The sequence below is a fragment of the Eleutherodactylus coqui genome, chromosome 1 (assembly GCF_035609145.1).
Source record: "Eleutherodactylus coqui strain aEleCoq1 chromosome 1, aEleCoq1.hap1, whole genome shotgun sequence".
NCBI lineage: Eukaryota > Metazoa > Chordata > Amphibia > Anura > Eleutherodactylidae > Eleutherodactylus > Eleutherodactylus coqui.
The window spans coordinates 377,638,936-377,654,616 of NC_089837.1; the positions used below are offsets into that span (position 1 = coordinate 377,638,936).

At 40.8% G+C, this 15,681-nt stretch overlaps 1 protein-coding gene across 3 annotated transcripts in view; it reads right to left on the minus strand.

Annotated features, from left to right (window-relative positions):
* Positions 1-15,681, minus strand: part of MSI2 (musashi RNA binding protein 2) — a 614,965-nt gene that overhangs the window by 396,402 nt on the left and 202,882 nt on the right. The window lies entirely within an intron of this gene.

Below are 15,681 nucleotides of genomic sequence, written 5' to 3' on the forward strand. Positions count from 1 at the left end.
AGGGTGAGAGAACAACTGAAATACTCTAGCCTTACAAAATCTTCCATGCGCTTGAGGGGAGTTTAGTGTTACTTGTTGCGGGAGAGCCAAAATAGCATAGGGAGTCTTTTGGTGCATGCAATGGTTTCAGGTGGAAAAAGTATGCAAATGGGGGGAATAAAAAGCCTCCACATAGTGTCAATTATTAGAAAGTAGCTATCCAATACAACAATTCTTCCATAGACAGAAACACCTGAGCATGCTCTACCCTTTCCAAATATTCCATAGACAGAAAGATATGCATATGCTTGTTTGTCGGCTTCCACCGCTATGGGAACGTTATGCATTGTGAGTGTTCTACTTTTGTCCAGCTTCAGGTTATCAATGGGTGACACAAGACTAAGCTTTTGTTGTATATCTGTTAATTAGCCATAAATTTAGCGCTACAGAATAAACCGACGCTATACAAATGAAGATATTTTTTTTTCTACATACTATGGGTAATCCTGGGATTCAGTATCATATGTATATTCATATATCATAGCATATTAATATTATTCTCTTCCATATATAAGTAAAGGTAAAGCATGGTTTTCCGTGACATGCAGGATACACCGAGAACCTACACACAGGTACTGTATGCTTACTTGCTGTACAAACCTCTGTATTTGCAAATATGCAGAACTCTCAGCAGCCTTTGTTTTCTGCTAATTGTTAATTTGCATAATACACTTGAATATCAGGGCTTTGCAGAGACTTAATGAGATTCTGAAAAGTGCTGTAAAACAAATTATACAGAGCAAAAAATAATAGTGAGGTACGATAAAGAAATTAGGAGAATGCAACTGAAAAGTGACCCAACAAACAAGAGAAAGGCTTCTAAACTGCTCCCATAGGCAAGGTGCTCAATTAAATATTGCCATCTGGTTGACTAAAAGCTCAGGGTGATTGTAATGGTACACTGCAATACTCAGAATATACGCAGAGAATACTGAGTGTGAAATATTAAACTGAAATCAAATTGAGCTCATTGGAGACCCCTCCCAAAAGACCAAAAAATTGGTTTCCACAATTAGGCCGCCTGCAGACGGGCGGAAATTCCGCGGCGGGATTCCCCGCAGAATTTCCACCCATACACGCCTGCATAGGATTGCATTACAATACGCAATTCTATGCAGATGTCTGCGGTTTGTCCGCGCGAAATCACATGCAGAGAACAAACTGCGGCATGTTCTAATTCTGTGCAGGGCTTGCAGAGCCCCGCACAGAAACGTCACTCCCCGGCCGCCGGCTCCGGTGAGTTCCGCGCTGCTCTCTGTAGGCGCTCGGGTTGGGTCCCACTGCGAGAATTCTCGCAGCCAGATCCGACCCGGCCGTTTGCAGGCGGCCTTAGAAGAGAATGTTTACACAAGACGGATTTGCCTTGCGGATCCACCGCTTAGAAAATCCACGGCATTTACAGTAGAAGCAAAGTGGATGAGATTTTTAAAAATCTTGTATGCACGCTACAGGAAAAAAACAGCACTAAGGCCTCCGTCCCACGAACGGATTTCTGCCGCGTAATTCGCGGCGAAAATCCGCTGCGTTGCCCGCAGCTATTAGGTTCTACTGAACCTAATAGCTCAGTGCTCACGGTGCATAATTCCACCGCGGAATTCCGCACCGTGAAATCTCCCGTCCTCACCCGCGACATGCTCTATTTGCCGCGGGTGTGCGCGCTGACGGCTTCCATTGCAGTCAATGGAAGCCGTCCGTTCACGCTATCTCCCGCTGTAACACAGCGGAAGATAGCGTGAAAATGCTTTCCCGCCTACCGCCGCCGCGTCATATGACGCGGTCGGCGCGTCCCATGACACGGCCGGCCGCGTCATGTGACGCGGTGGGCGTGTCATGTGACGTGGCGGCGGTGGGCGGGGAAGCGTCATGCGGGAGCGAAGACGCCGGATCCGCTGGTAAGTATGGGGTCTCTGGGGGGCGCCGTGACGGGCTTCGCCGCGGAATATTCCGCGGCAGAGCCAGTCACGCTCGTGTGCAGTCGGCCTAATACGGTTAGGAAATTGACTTGCATAGTGGAATTTAAATCCACAGCATGTCAATTTTAGCACCGGATACACTTGCTTGCACCTGAGTGCTGCGTACTTACGGAACAAACCATGCTTTTTTGTGCGCATATCAGCGTACCTAATAGTTTTTCTGCCTGTTTTTCAAACACTGCTTGAAATGACTAATTCGTCTAATGAGTTCCAGACGTATTTTTTCCAGTGGAAGTACGCAGTGTATTACGCATCTCCTTGTGAATTGCATGCATGTTTGCGCACCCTCTATTGAGTTCTATGGGGACCTTTGGTGCGCTACTGCACAGAAAAGTAGAGTATGCTGCAGGGGGTTTTTTTGAGCGGCCAAAATGTGTTTGCAAAATATGGGTTAAAATATGTTAAAACCCCAGTCATTTACATTGTACTCTCGAGTACGCTCGTACAGCCTGTTTATATAGACAGATAAATCGTTCGCAATTTCGTCCAAATTGCAACATGACTGCTACATCTGAATATACCCTAAAAGACAAGTGTAATATAGAAAGGATAGTGCTTGGATATTGCACTAAGCCTTACCACCACAACAATATGAAAAGTCTGAATGGACTCTTGGCTGATCCTTTAATCAGTGTAACAGTTTTCGGAAAACAGACTTTTCCTTTTTTTGACGCAGCACGTCTATTACTTATCCCACACTAGGACTGAATGTTTTATAACAGTGTGTTGTGCAAATAGCTTGGATTGAGACTCGTACACAGTGGGAGATTCTGCCGTTAAAAAAAGAGAAATCCTGAAATTAATGCTTACATTCCTAAGGCCTATAAAAGCGCACAATAATGTTCTTGAAACAAGGAAAAAACCCTCATACTGGTACAGACAGACTTTATTTACTTATCTACTTTCTCAGCATTATTTGGAAGTATCAACAGCTGCACAGGAAGCAGGTTTGAAAAGCTGGGCTGTAATTTCTTTTGAGAGTTTTGAGAACGCCTTCTCCATGTCAAGACCTGCTGGCGGAGACAGGTGCTTTGTACTTCCCATGTCTGCCAGGCTTGGGATCTCCAGAGCTGCTGTCCCCCAGTCTAGCGTAACATACAAGTCATTGCAGCAGTACCTCTAAGGAATGGCAGCTAGCAACTCAACATGTCTAACCAGGCGTGATCATACACTAGTCCACTGTGGTGACTGCAAGTAATTGTTTTTCTTGCATCAATTTATAATACAGCATGGTAAATATTTTCATCGTACAACATCACTACAGCTAATATGGCTCATTTCACTTCTTGGTTATCTTGGATAGTTCCATTAAAATGAATGTAGTGAGACTGTATGGTCTCTGCAACCACTTGGAAACCTTCGGGACACAGGTTGTTGTGATCAGTGGTGGTCCTAGCGGTTGGATTCCCAGTGATTAGGTAGTTTTCCTCTATCCTGTCAATAGGGGATAACTTCTTTTGATGTGTCAACCTCTTTAATATTCCAATTCCGTAGGAAGGCACCATACAGTGGCATGCAGTGTAGAATACAGATCCATGGAACTGCACAGGGACATAACTATAGGGGATGCAGTTGCACCCGGGCCCACAAGCCTTGGGGCGCCCATAAGGCCTCTCTTCTCTATATTGGGAGCCCAGTCATATAAATAAAACATAGTTGGGGGCCAGAAGCTTGAAGTTACGCCTACTGCCATGTTCATTAGACATTACAATAAAAGATACTGGTAAAATAGCACTGCTAACACCTTGTAAAAAGAAATGTTAGTGTGTTACATCTCCTTCATATACGCTAAACACTTCTTCCATGTACTCTGCATTCCTCCCAATCCTGAAACATAGTGATTGGCTTTTTCATAAAAAAATTGGCTCTTGTATAAAATAGGGAAATTATGGGCTTCACTGGGGACAGAGACTGATGTAAGTACACTGTGGCTCAGACTATGTCAACATTATATAAGCAACGGGCTAAAAATGGTGCTTTCTACTAGAATAAACTGGAATACCTGACAATGTGCTTCTCCAATTACTGCCCCCCTCCACCCATCCAGGGGTCACAATAATGCCCATACAGCCACTTTGAAAACAGTCTTGTGCACACTTCTACACAGCATTTGTGTAACTATCGTTGCAGCAGCCATAGCACCTGCTGCAGGGCCCACATGATCACGTGCTGGGCGGTGCGTGACCATTGCAGCCGATCCCTGACCTTCATGGTCACATTTTCTTGGCCCATAACCTCAATACCCAGAAGGGAGGAAGGATCACAGTTTGAGAATTGAGCAGATTGTTGTTTCTTTGTTTTATTCTTTCAACATAAACGGAGCATTATTGCAGATAAGACGAGGTAAGTGGGTATTAGCATGGATGAGGGTAAAAGGGGGCATTATTACCGTAGCCGTTTCCCTAACACAGGTTGCAAAATGAAAGCTCTTCTCTGAATGCTTGCTATGTGCAACCTACTGTGACAACTGACTTTCTGCATTCATTTCAGGTTACAGTTACTTACGTGACTTCATGCATGTTTTTGCAAAGTTGCATCCCGTCACAGCCGTATGTTCAGTGTAGGACATAAGATAGGTTTAGAATTCACTAAATTCTCCATTTACATAAAGAAACTTTTTTAGAGGTTATAGGAGTATTTCCTGCACAAATAGTTAGTTTTAACACCACATATGGCAATGTATTGTTAATTTAAATTACTTAAAAATGGTTACTACTCAAAAATGCTGGGAGGAGTATTTGTACTTTTCGGGGAAATACGTAGCGCGACCTCTGCCTCTGCCCCCACCAAATCAAGAACAAACTTAATTATTTCTTCCACAAATCTCTAACAACATAGGATTCCAAATAATTTCATAAATCACTCATAATCAATTCAAAGAGGAATAAAAAAGGTTCCTGAACTGCAATCCCCTAAGTTCCCTCATAAAAACAAGCCTTGACTAATTGTGTACTGTAATAGGTTTCTTATCTCTCCCAGTCAAATTAGAATGATTGTAATAAGCTTTGAAAAACATTTCAACTCAGAAGCTGTCTGCCCGTCACACATCTTAATGCTCCTCTTTGCGGCTCATTGTGCACAGAACGGAAGACCACAGAGATACTGGTCAGGATGCACAATGCCTGCAAAGTAGGTACGGCTAAGCCTGCTCCGAGTACAATATTGTGCTCTCTCCTTCCCAGCGGAACTTCGATCTTAGAAGATTTATTTAGTCACCCTGACAATACTTGTTTGTCTACTAAATAAGAATGTAGTTTACACCAATAACACTTAGTTCTCCAGGAGCTGCTGGCTAAAAGTTGTCCCCCCAACTACTCTGAAAGATGAGGCCCAATCAAAGGATGTCCAAAGCCAGAGGCGTAACTTGAAGCTCTTGGGCCCCAATGCAAAACCTGTAACATGGCCCCCAACTATAATGATTTTTTTCATAGTACTGGGCTCAACCAGCAATCCATTCACCTCTGTGAAGTCAGCACCCCATCTTTCAAAAAAGTTAATTTTTTTATAAGTTCTGGATGCACCCCAAAGAGTTCTAGAGTTCCCAATTAATTTTAAAAATAGTTCTAGCAAATTAGGCAAAAAAATCAACAAATGTATCTCTGCGGTGCTAACTTCCAAAAATGATATTACTAAATCAGCGAGAACTTTGTAAATATTGGTTCTAGAGCTTCGAGCATTAAGAGTTTTCTTCAGAACTCTTGAGGTGCTACCCATAACTCTTATAAAATCACGGGATTTCCCCCAAAATTATTTACACATAATAACTGAAATTTTTGGATCAAGCATCTAAAAATCAGCGAGAACTTTGTAAATATTGGTTCTAGAGCTTCGAGCATTAAGAGTTTTCTTCAGAACTCTTGAGGTGCTACCCAGAACTCTTATAAAATCGCAGGATTTCCCCCAAAATTATTTACACATAATAACTGAAATTTTTGGATCAAGCATCTAAAAATCAGCGAGAACTTTGTAAATATTGGTTCTAGAGCTTCGAGCATTAAGAGTTTTCTTCAGAGCTCTTGAGGTGCTACCCAGAACTCTTATAAAATTGCAGGATTTCTCCAAAAATTATTTACACTTAATAACTGAAATTTTTTTGATCCGGCATCTAAAAATCAGTGAGAACTGATTTGTGGATCGCAAGACGGATGCGCATCCGCATATCGCGTGACCGGGGCTGAAAAATCGCCCGCAAAATCTGCTCCTAGCCGCGTTTCAATAGAAACGGGCCGGAGCAGTTCAGCGCTGTCCAGCGCATTAAATTCAATGGAACCGGCAATACAGCCGGCTCCATTGAAAGCAATGGGCTGCGGGCGATCTCACGATGAATTTTCGGGAAGGGCCTAAAAATATAAGCCTTTCCCTGAAATTCATCCAGAAATGTGTAAAAACAAAAAAAAAAATATGCTCACCTGGTCCCGGCAGATGGAGTTGAGCCGCGGCCGGTCGGCAGTTCTCCTGAACTGCTCAGAGTAGTATTCAGCAGCCGTGGCTTTAAAATCCCCGCCTGCTGAATGAGCTGCCTCTGATTGGTCACAGCCTGACCAATCAGAGGCAGCTCTCCCTCACACCCATTCATGAATGGGTGAGTGAGTGCTTCCTATGATTGGCTCAGCGCAGGGACCAATCAGGGGCAGCTCTCAGCTGAATGACAGCTGAGAAATCTCAGAAATCTCGTCCACACGGGATGGCAAATCCACTGCGTCTAAGCCGGCAGAAGCCGCCGCTGCGGATTTGTGTAAATACTTTTTTGGGAAATCCTGCGATTTTATAAGAGTTCTGGGTAGCACCTCAAGAGTTCTGAAGAAAACTCTTAATGCTCGAAGCTCTAGAACCAATATTTACAAAGTTCTTGCTGATTTTTAGATGCCGGTTCAAAAGAATTTCAGTTATTAAGTGTAAATATTTTTTTGGGAAATCCCACGATTTTATAAGAGTTCTGGGTAGCACCTCAAGAGTTCTGAAGAAAACTCTTAATGCTCGAAGCTCTAGAACCAATATTTACAAAGTTCTCACTGATTTTTAGATGCTTGATCCAAAAGTTTCAGTTATTATGTGTAAATAATTTTGGGGAAATCCCACGATTTTATAAGAGTTCTGGGTAGCACCTCAAGAGTTCTGAAGAAAACTCTTAATGCTTGAAGCTCTAGAACCAATATTTACAAAGTTCTTGCTGATTTTTTGATGCCGGATCAAAAGAATTTCAGTTATTAAGTGTAAATATTTTTTTGGGAAATCCCACGATTTTATAAGAGTTCTGGGTAGCACCTCAAGAGTTCTGAAGAAAACTCTTAATGCTCGAAGCTCTAGAACCAATATTTACAAAGTTCTTGCTGATTTTTTGATGCCGGATCAAAAGAATTTCAGTTATTATGTGTAAATAATTTTGGGGAAATCCCACGATTTTATAAGAGTTCTGGGTAGCACCTCAAGAGTTCTGAAGAAAACTCTTAATGCTTGAAGCTCTAGAACCAATATTTACAAAGTTCTTGCTGATTTTTTGATGCCGGATCAAAAGAATTTCAGTTATTATGTGTAAATAATTTTGGGGAAATCCCACGATTTTATAAGAGTTCTGGGTAGCACCTCAAGAGTTCTGAAGAAAACTCTTAATGCTTGAAGCTCTAGAACCAATATTTACAAAGTTCTTGCTGATTTTTTGATGCCGGATCAAAAGAATTTCAGTTATTATGTGTAAATATTTTTTTGGGAAATCCCGCGATTTTATAAGAGTTCTGGGTAGCACCTCAAGAGTTCTGAAGAAAACTCTTAATGCTCGAAGCTCTAGAACCAATATTTACAAAGTTCTCGCTGATTTTTAGATGCTTGATCCAAAAATTTCAGTTATTATGTGTAAATAATTTTGGGGGAAATCCTACTATTTTATAAGAGTTCTGGGTAGCAGCTCAAGAGTTCTGAAGAAAACTCTTAATGCTCGAAGCCCTAGAACCAATATTTACAAAGTTCTCGCTGATTTTCAAATCCCGGATCCAAAAATTTCAGTTATGTGAAAAACATTTTGGGGGAAATCCCGCGTTTTTATTAGAGTTCTGGGTAGCACCTCAAGAGTTCTGAAGAAAACTCTTAATGCTCGAAGCTCTAATACCCATATTTACAAAGTTCTTGCTGATTTAGTAATATCATTTTTGGAAGCTAGCACCGCAGAGATACATTTGTTGATTTTTTTGCCTAATTTGCTAGAACTGTTTTTAAAATTAATTGGGAACTCTAGAACTCTTTGGGGTGCATCCAGAACTTATAAAAAAATTAACTTTTTTGAAAGGTGGGGTGCTGACTTCACAGAGGTAATCCATTCTAACATCACTGCAGGGGAAGAAGCGACCGCCGCAGTGACAGGCAGAGGGGAACACGGGGCCAATAGTCTTGCTATATTGGTGCAAGCCCTTTAAATATAATGTCCATGTTAATCTATATGTGTAATTATCAAATCTGGAACCTTTTTTTTTTTTTTTTAAAGGGAGGATAAAGTAAAATGCATTGGATAATCATAAAACATAATTTAAAGCAAGCTCATGTTGTACACGTTTGAAAATAAAATAGTGGAGTTATTACGGTTTATGACTATTCACATAAAAACAATCTAACGTTTTCACACTAGCCACTAAAGCAGTTACAGTAAGTCAATCTCTCCTGTTCTCTGATAAGCTGGCCATGTACATCCATTAATTTCAACATCAATGAAAGCCACTGACCATCTAATGTTTATAGGCCCTCCAGACTCTTGAGGCAAAGGAGTGAACATTTGGGCTTCAACATGTCCGACCCTTTGATGCTCAGGAAAAATAAGCCGCTGCCAGGGGAGTCTGACAGCTCCAAATGGTTCGGAAGGGATAGCTGTTGACCAAAAGCTATCTAAAGTTTATAAATGTATTAATTCACCTGCCTGCTTTGCTGAACATATAAAGAATTGGGAAAATCCTATTACTATTATTTGAGGGTGGGCGATTTACCAAGAGCTCTATTGTATTGCTGTAGGCCTAGATAGGATAGTAAAGGCCCATTTACATAAAACAATTATCACTCAAAATTTGTTCAAACGGCCCAAAATGAGCAAAGTAAATACAGGAGTCCTGCACTTTTCATTTGAACGATGATTTTAAGGTTAACTTATCCATTGTTCATCTACTGAGAGGTAAAGCAAACACATTTACCTCTCAGTAGACCACAGCCTGTTATCTCCACGGGAACCAGCAGATAGCATTGTAATCTGCCATCAGCAGTGAGGAGAACAATGTAGCTGTGTGCACAGCTGGGCTTGTGATTAATCAAAGACTAGGCTCAGCAAACAGCTCCTATTAAGACCCATTTACACTGAAAGATAATCGCTCAAAAAAAAAAATAAAAACGCTCAAATGACAGTGATCATCTTTGCATAACTAAGTAGCTAATTAGCTACTTAAAGAGTTAATGCAGGCTAGCTGGATACCACCCCGATAACTCAGAGAAAAAAAGCAGCTGTTTTGTATATGCAAACAGCTGCATTGTTCTCAAAGCTTTCAACTGGTGTCCTGCTGAGAACTGCAAGTGGGATACCAGCTGAAAGCATATCAGCGACGGCCGCTGAGAAAATCAGCATGCGGAGCTGATAACAGTCATCAGTGCACGAATAGCTATGCACGAATAGTGATGGCCGCGCGTTTAGACACAACGGTTATCACTCAAAAGACGGCTTTTGAGCGAATTTTGAGCGATAATCGCTGTGACTAAATGGGCATTAAATGACCATTAATACTTCATGCAAATAGATCGCAACAATTTCAGTCGTTTGAAAGATTATCTTTGCGTGTAAATGGGCCTTAAGGCTGCTTTTAGACAGAGCGATTTATCGTTCACGCGAGTGAACAATGTAGGAGTTCGCTTGTGTATCCTGTTTATACAGGCAGATAAAATGATCTTTCGCTGAATTGTTCAGTCGTTCATATTCACTGCACAGTGAATGAGAATGACTTCATGATCGGTATTTAAACTGAACGATTAGCGAACCAGCCAACAATTTTTATGCTTGCATGAAATGAATGATAAGCTAACGAATTAGCTTTCATCGTTCAATCGTTGGCTGCGTTTACACTGAACGATTATTTTGAATGATAATCAAAAGCGGAACAGGAAAACGGAACCCCACAACTCCGATGTGAACGAGCCCTTAGTACGGGAAAGTCTTCCATACAAAAGAGGCGGCGGCGAGAACCCCCAGTTATCACTTTTCACCTCTGAGCTCTCGTGCTTTACTCATGTACAGATGAAAGAAGGAGAAAACTGCATGCTTTTTCGATTGTTGTGTTCTAATTTATTTTTCAGTATGTCTTCTCATGCGAGAAATAAAACCGTGATCACAGGGGTTACAAGAGTAATTGTCTATTTACTTATTTAAATCTCAAGCTATAGACCTTCAAGTTCCTTTAAAGCACATTTCATTCCGTACAGTGGAAAGTTAATCCACTAACCTATCCATTTCAGATTAGCCAACATGTATTCTCACCGCTTCCCTATGGAAGGATTTGTGCTCATCGTTTCCTGTGCAAGTGACTGTGAATCTCTCTGGTCGGTGCGCTTGCAGAATGTGAGGGGGTTATTACGCTTTAAGTAGTGAGCCGTGTCACTTACAGTAGGTGTTATGCTGCTAAATGAATGCATAGCAGTTGCTTATAGAAACCTTTACATGATCATTTCATGTTAAGTGGCTTCCAATCAGTATCATTTCAAACATATAGCTTTCAATATATTAAAGAGGTATTCTAATAATAATAATAATCTTTATTTGTATAGCGCCAACTTATTCCGCAGCGCTTAATCTCACTTTTTAATTTTAAACTATTTATCCGCAGGATGGGTCATCAATAGTTGATCAGCACGGATCCACCACTCGGGATCCCTGCTGATCATCCAATCCTCTGTCCTACTGTCAGTGCGGCCGAGGCCAGAGGATCATTAGTTGAATTCAATAGGAAAGATGCCTTCCATTATACTTCCAGCTCCAACCCCAATGCAGATGTCTGGCTTGCTGCACTGACAGCGGGCCAGAGGATTAGATGATCAGCGAGAATCCTGGGTGACAGACCCCCTCCAATCAACTATTGATAACCTATCCTGTAGATAAGTCTTCAATAGTAAATGCTCAAAAAGGTTCTTTAAGCCAAATTACACATGAGAGAAAATGCATCACCTTTTCATAAACAGGAAAAGTAAAGGGGTCACAACTTGATTATTCAATGCTAATTGCAAAAGTAAGTGCACCCCTATGTAATGTAACTTACCGATGCCGTACAAGCATTAAATTTGGCGCAAGCATTCTTTAGGTCCTAAATGAGGAGAGTGGAATGGGTGGCACATTCAGCAGAGGGACATCGTTACATGCAGTCTGAGGAGAATCTAACATTCCTCTATATGTATACATATTTTATTCCTCGGTTCATCTAAAGTAACCGTGACTTCACAAAAGTTTCCACGTGAACAACACAAACACCTGTATCAAATTAACTCCGGCAAAGACGGATATATCAGCTAGTACTCTAATATCAATAACAGTATATATAGTAACTAATACTAAGACAGCAAGTTACAGTGCAGGCTGTGGGCAATGGATAACTATTTAGTTCTTAATGCATTCAAAGAAGCTAATTTATCACTTGTATTTGTATATTTTATTTGTCTGCATATCGGCTTTTGTATAAGGCCTCATGTCCACGGGTGGATCGGTTTTCACATACGGGAGCCCGCAGCGAAATCAGACTCTGCCCGTGGCAGAGGACACTGCGGGATTTCTACTTAGCCGTCTGGGTCTTCTGTGGGTCTTCTCTCTTTCACTGTGGATGTGTGCAGAAGTACTGCCAAGCCGCCGCACATGCGCAGTGGCGATTTTAAATTTTATTTAACCCTTTCTAATCCAATTTGTAGCCTGGTTTTCCTAGAGGGGCTTACTCTTTTTCTGCCATCATACAACAGCGCTATCTGCTGGCTAAAGCCAGTACTGCATGAGGTGACACGTTGGATAGGTTCCGACAGCAGAGAGGCTGGCAATATACAGTAAGAGAACTCCGACAGATGTTTACCAACACCCGAGCTGTACAAGCCTTAAATCATAATGTCTTCAGACGTCAGACAGTGGATTGGAAAGGGTTAAACTCCTGCTTTCCTGCGGAATCAGCAACCCATCTGCAATTCAATTGCGGATGGGCCGGCTTCCATTGACTTCAATGGAAGCCGTCCGTGCGGGATCCACAGTGAAATGCTGCATTTTTTCTTTCCAGACCAAAAAGTCCGCAAATCAAGTCTGCATGCTTTATTTCACTTATGGACACCCATGTATCCCTATGGGCGGCTTGATGTGCAGATGCCACAAATCAGAGCAGCCTGTGGACATTGGGCCTAAGGGAAGAAATGCAACAACTTTGCAATAACTGTACATCCTTGCATTGTGGGCTAAACAAGCAGAGAATTTCTTGAAGACATGAGATATGTTTGGGGATATTTAGACAACTTAAAGACAAAAAAAACAAACTAAAATTGTTGCCGGAAGCTGGCAGATTCCAGCTAGAGTTTCTCAAGTGCAGTCTGGATAATGATAGAAAACACCTGATTGACTATATATACCGGTAATCTCATATATGAGAACCATGGAAAAAATTCTCAGCCATTGTCATCATAAAATTCCAACTGGAGCCTTGCCGAAAGCTACTGTAAGCAATATGAACTCTGTGTGCCGCCACACGGTGCCTTCATGAGACCTTATTCTGTCCTTGTGGAATGTGCAGGAGTCTGTCAAGATTTTCTGAAATAAACAATCAAGCTTAAAAGTACTGAAATTGTCACAAGATAAAAATAAAAAAACCCGTAACACCCCGACCTTATTGATTTTGCTAATCCCCATCACTCTGGTTCAGTTTTGATTACAAGCTGAATTTAATTACGTAACATCACATCGTGTGATTGTGGCGGGCAACTGAGACCTGCTGTGGTGGGTTTCGTTTATGGTGAGCTTATATCATATGGTAGTGATTGATGACCTTATATCGCATGAATATCATGTATTACAGTCAGTCTACTAACAAACAGGATCATGGCCAGCAGGGATCGGTGGAGACAAAATGGCCATTTTGACCATGTCAGTATCTTTAGCTGTACTTGTATGTCTAAGAAAACCACTTTAATGCTGCCCTGCTGTAAATCCGCTATATATTCCAAAATAGCGTACTGTAAATAATATTTATGCACTTATAATAAATTCACGCAAAAAAATGAAATACGTAAAACCACACACTGCAGCTTTTAAACTGGCTCACAACATCCTTTAAGAGGCCTTCAAATCTTTTCTGAAGTTTTCTGGGAACTATGCAGTCCTTGACACACATACAACAGTAACTTACTACTCTGCCCACACGGTTATTAACACACTGAAGGAATAATGTCACAGGCAGTGCAAGTAATACTCCTAGATTCTGCAGAATAATGAATACAAATTGTGGCTTTATGTAACAGTATTTTGACAATTTCACATAAGAAAATTAGTCCATATACTATGTCAAGTAGACTACTGTCAAAATAAAGCCATACAAGATATGCAGCGAGAAAAGGAGAAATAAGATTTGCAAAGCATAAAGCATACACTATTAAATAGGAGGAAAGAAGAATATAGTGCAGCATCTCCCCATAACATTATCTTTTATTTCACCTGCCAGTCAGAACCAAAGATTATCTATCCCTGCCCATTATGCCTGCCAAATCCAACTAGTTGCTAAGGCATCATCGTTGTGGCAAACCTGATACGTGCAAAAATTCATGTTCACTGTGAGTTTGAAATTGATGGCATTTATCCTATCCTTGTAAAGAAAGCTGTGCAGTATGCTGCTTACACGTCATGCTCCGTTCACCCCTTTGTTGGAGAGCCTGTTTCATAGATTTCATAATATCTGCAAGAAAAAGTAGTGCAGCATGCAGCAATATTTGTTTCTCAGTAAAATGATAAATACCATCATGGAACCCAATGGACCTTATTATATGTCATTGGGGTCTGGTGCCATTGATGTTGATCATCTGTCACTTCATTATTTTCTGCTTCCTGCTCCTATGACAGAGCAGAAAACTAGAAATGGGAATGCAGCTGTACACACTATTTGAGCAACATCACACAGAAACGAACCTATTCTGGAATAGCCTCCCCAAAAGCATTCCTAGGAGTACCGCAGGACAATAAAATCCAAGTTTTTACAAGTGCTGGGGGGATATTATTACTTGGAATGCATGGCTTGCTTTCGTTAAAGATAAAAGAAGGCAAAATGGAGCCTTCTTAAAACATAATTCTAGCCTAAACATCCAAACTTGAAGCCACTTTCACACTGTTTCAATCAGTATTTGTAAATCAAGATCAGGTGTGGAAATTACAAAGAGAACAAAGTGTAATGGAAAGATTTGCACTTCTTGTGTGTTTTGGAACCACTCCTGGTTTTGACTTATACATACTAATGTAAAGTATTGACCAAAACATGCAACTGTGAATGAGGCCTGAGACACTGTTCTTGAAAGGAGCCTTCGCCATCATACTTCCTTCCTAAAAATTATAACTTCCCTAGGAGGCCTGCCCATAGTATTTTTGTGCTCTTGTTGCTTTCTAGTCTACATTTCTTACTTCCTAAAGCAGTATAGCAAAAATCAACAATAATTTTTTTTTATTTTTCTGTTCTATAAGTTTTAAATGCTACGAACACAATGTTTTTTTTATTAACAGTATGCCATCATCCATTGAGAGTGAGCAGAGGAGACCGCCCACTTGACACAATGACATCGCCTGAAGCATGATCAAAGAAGAGCCTATCCAGGTGAAGGGCGGTGGATATGGGAACAAAAAAGGCGGAACCAAGCCAGTCAAGCTGCAGAGCCAAGTATCTAGCCCCTATATCCAGTGACAGGTCCTCCTTAAGCTTGTCATACACTTTAGATAGTGTATCTCTCCTGATCACCCTATAAATGTGTAGACTTCAATAAGAAGAAAAGCCACTGAAAAACAATTCAAACAGCAGAACAAAGGATTTGCTATTGGTAGATCTTCCCAAATAAATATATAAAAGTGCCTTCACACTGCGTTTAGTGTATCTATTTGGCACATCCATGGGCCCTCCCATTCACCTGACAGAGGCCAAAAGATAGTTAAGGTGGTAAATGAAACAGTGTAGTCAACTATGCTACTGTATCCTATAAAAAAAATAAAAATAAGAAATGAACAGAAACCACATCAGAGACCAAAGTTTGCACCTTTGGTCTTTGTTTGACTAAAGTCAATGGTCCCTTTCAAGGTTCATTCCGAAAATCATTTTGGCTATCCAGGCGGAAACCCAATGATCAAAAGACACGGCATAGAGAATAACACTGTGTGAATCCAGCCTTAGGACTAAAACGTGTCTAAACAAAGATTTAAATAGTCATAATTGAATACATAATAAAGAATCATTCTAGCACGGGATCTATATGTATGTAGAACTTATGCATCTATTTGCATAGTTTTACCTAAACCAATTACAAAATTATAAATAAGAGGGTCTCTGTCTTACTTGTGAATAAACCTAAACTTTTTTAAAATTCTTAAAGCTTTTATTGTCTTAAGCGCTGCGGAATATGTTGGCGCTATATCAATAAAGATTATTATTGTTTTAGAGAACAG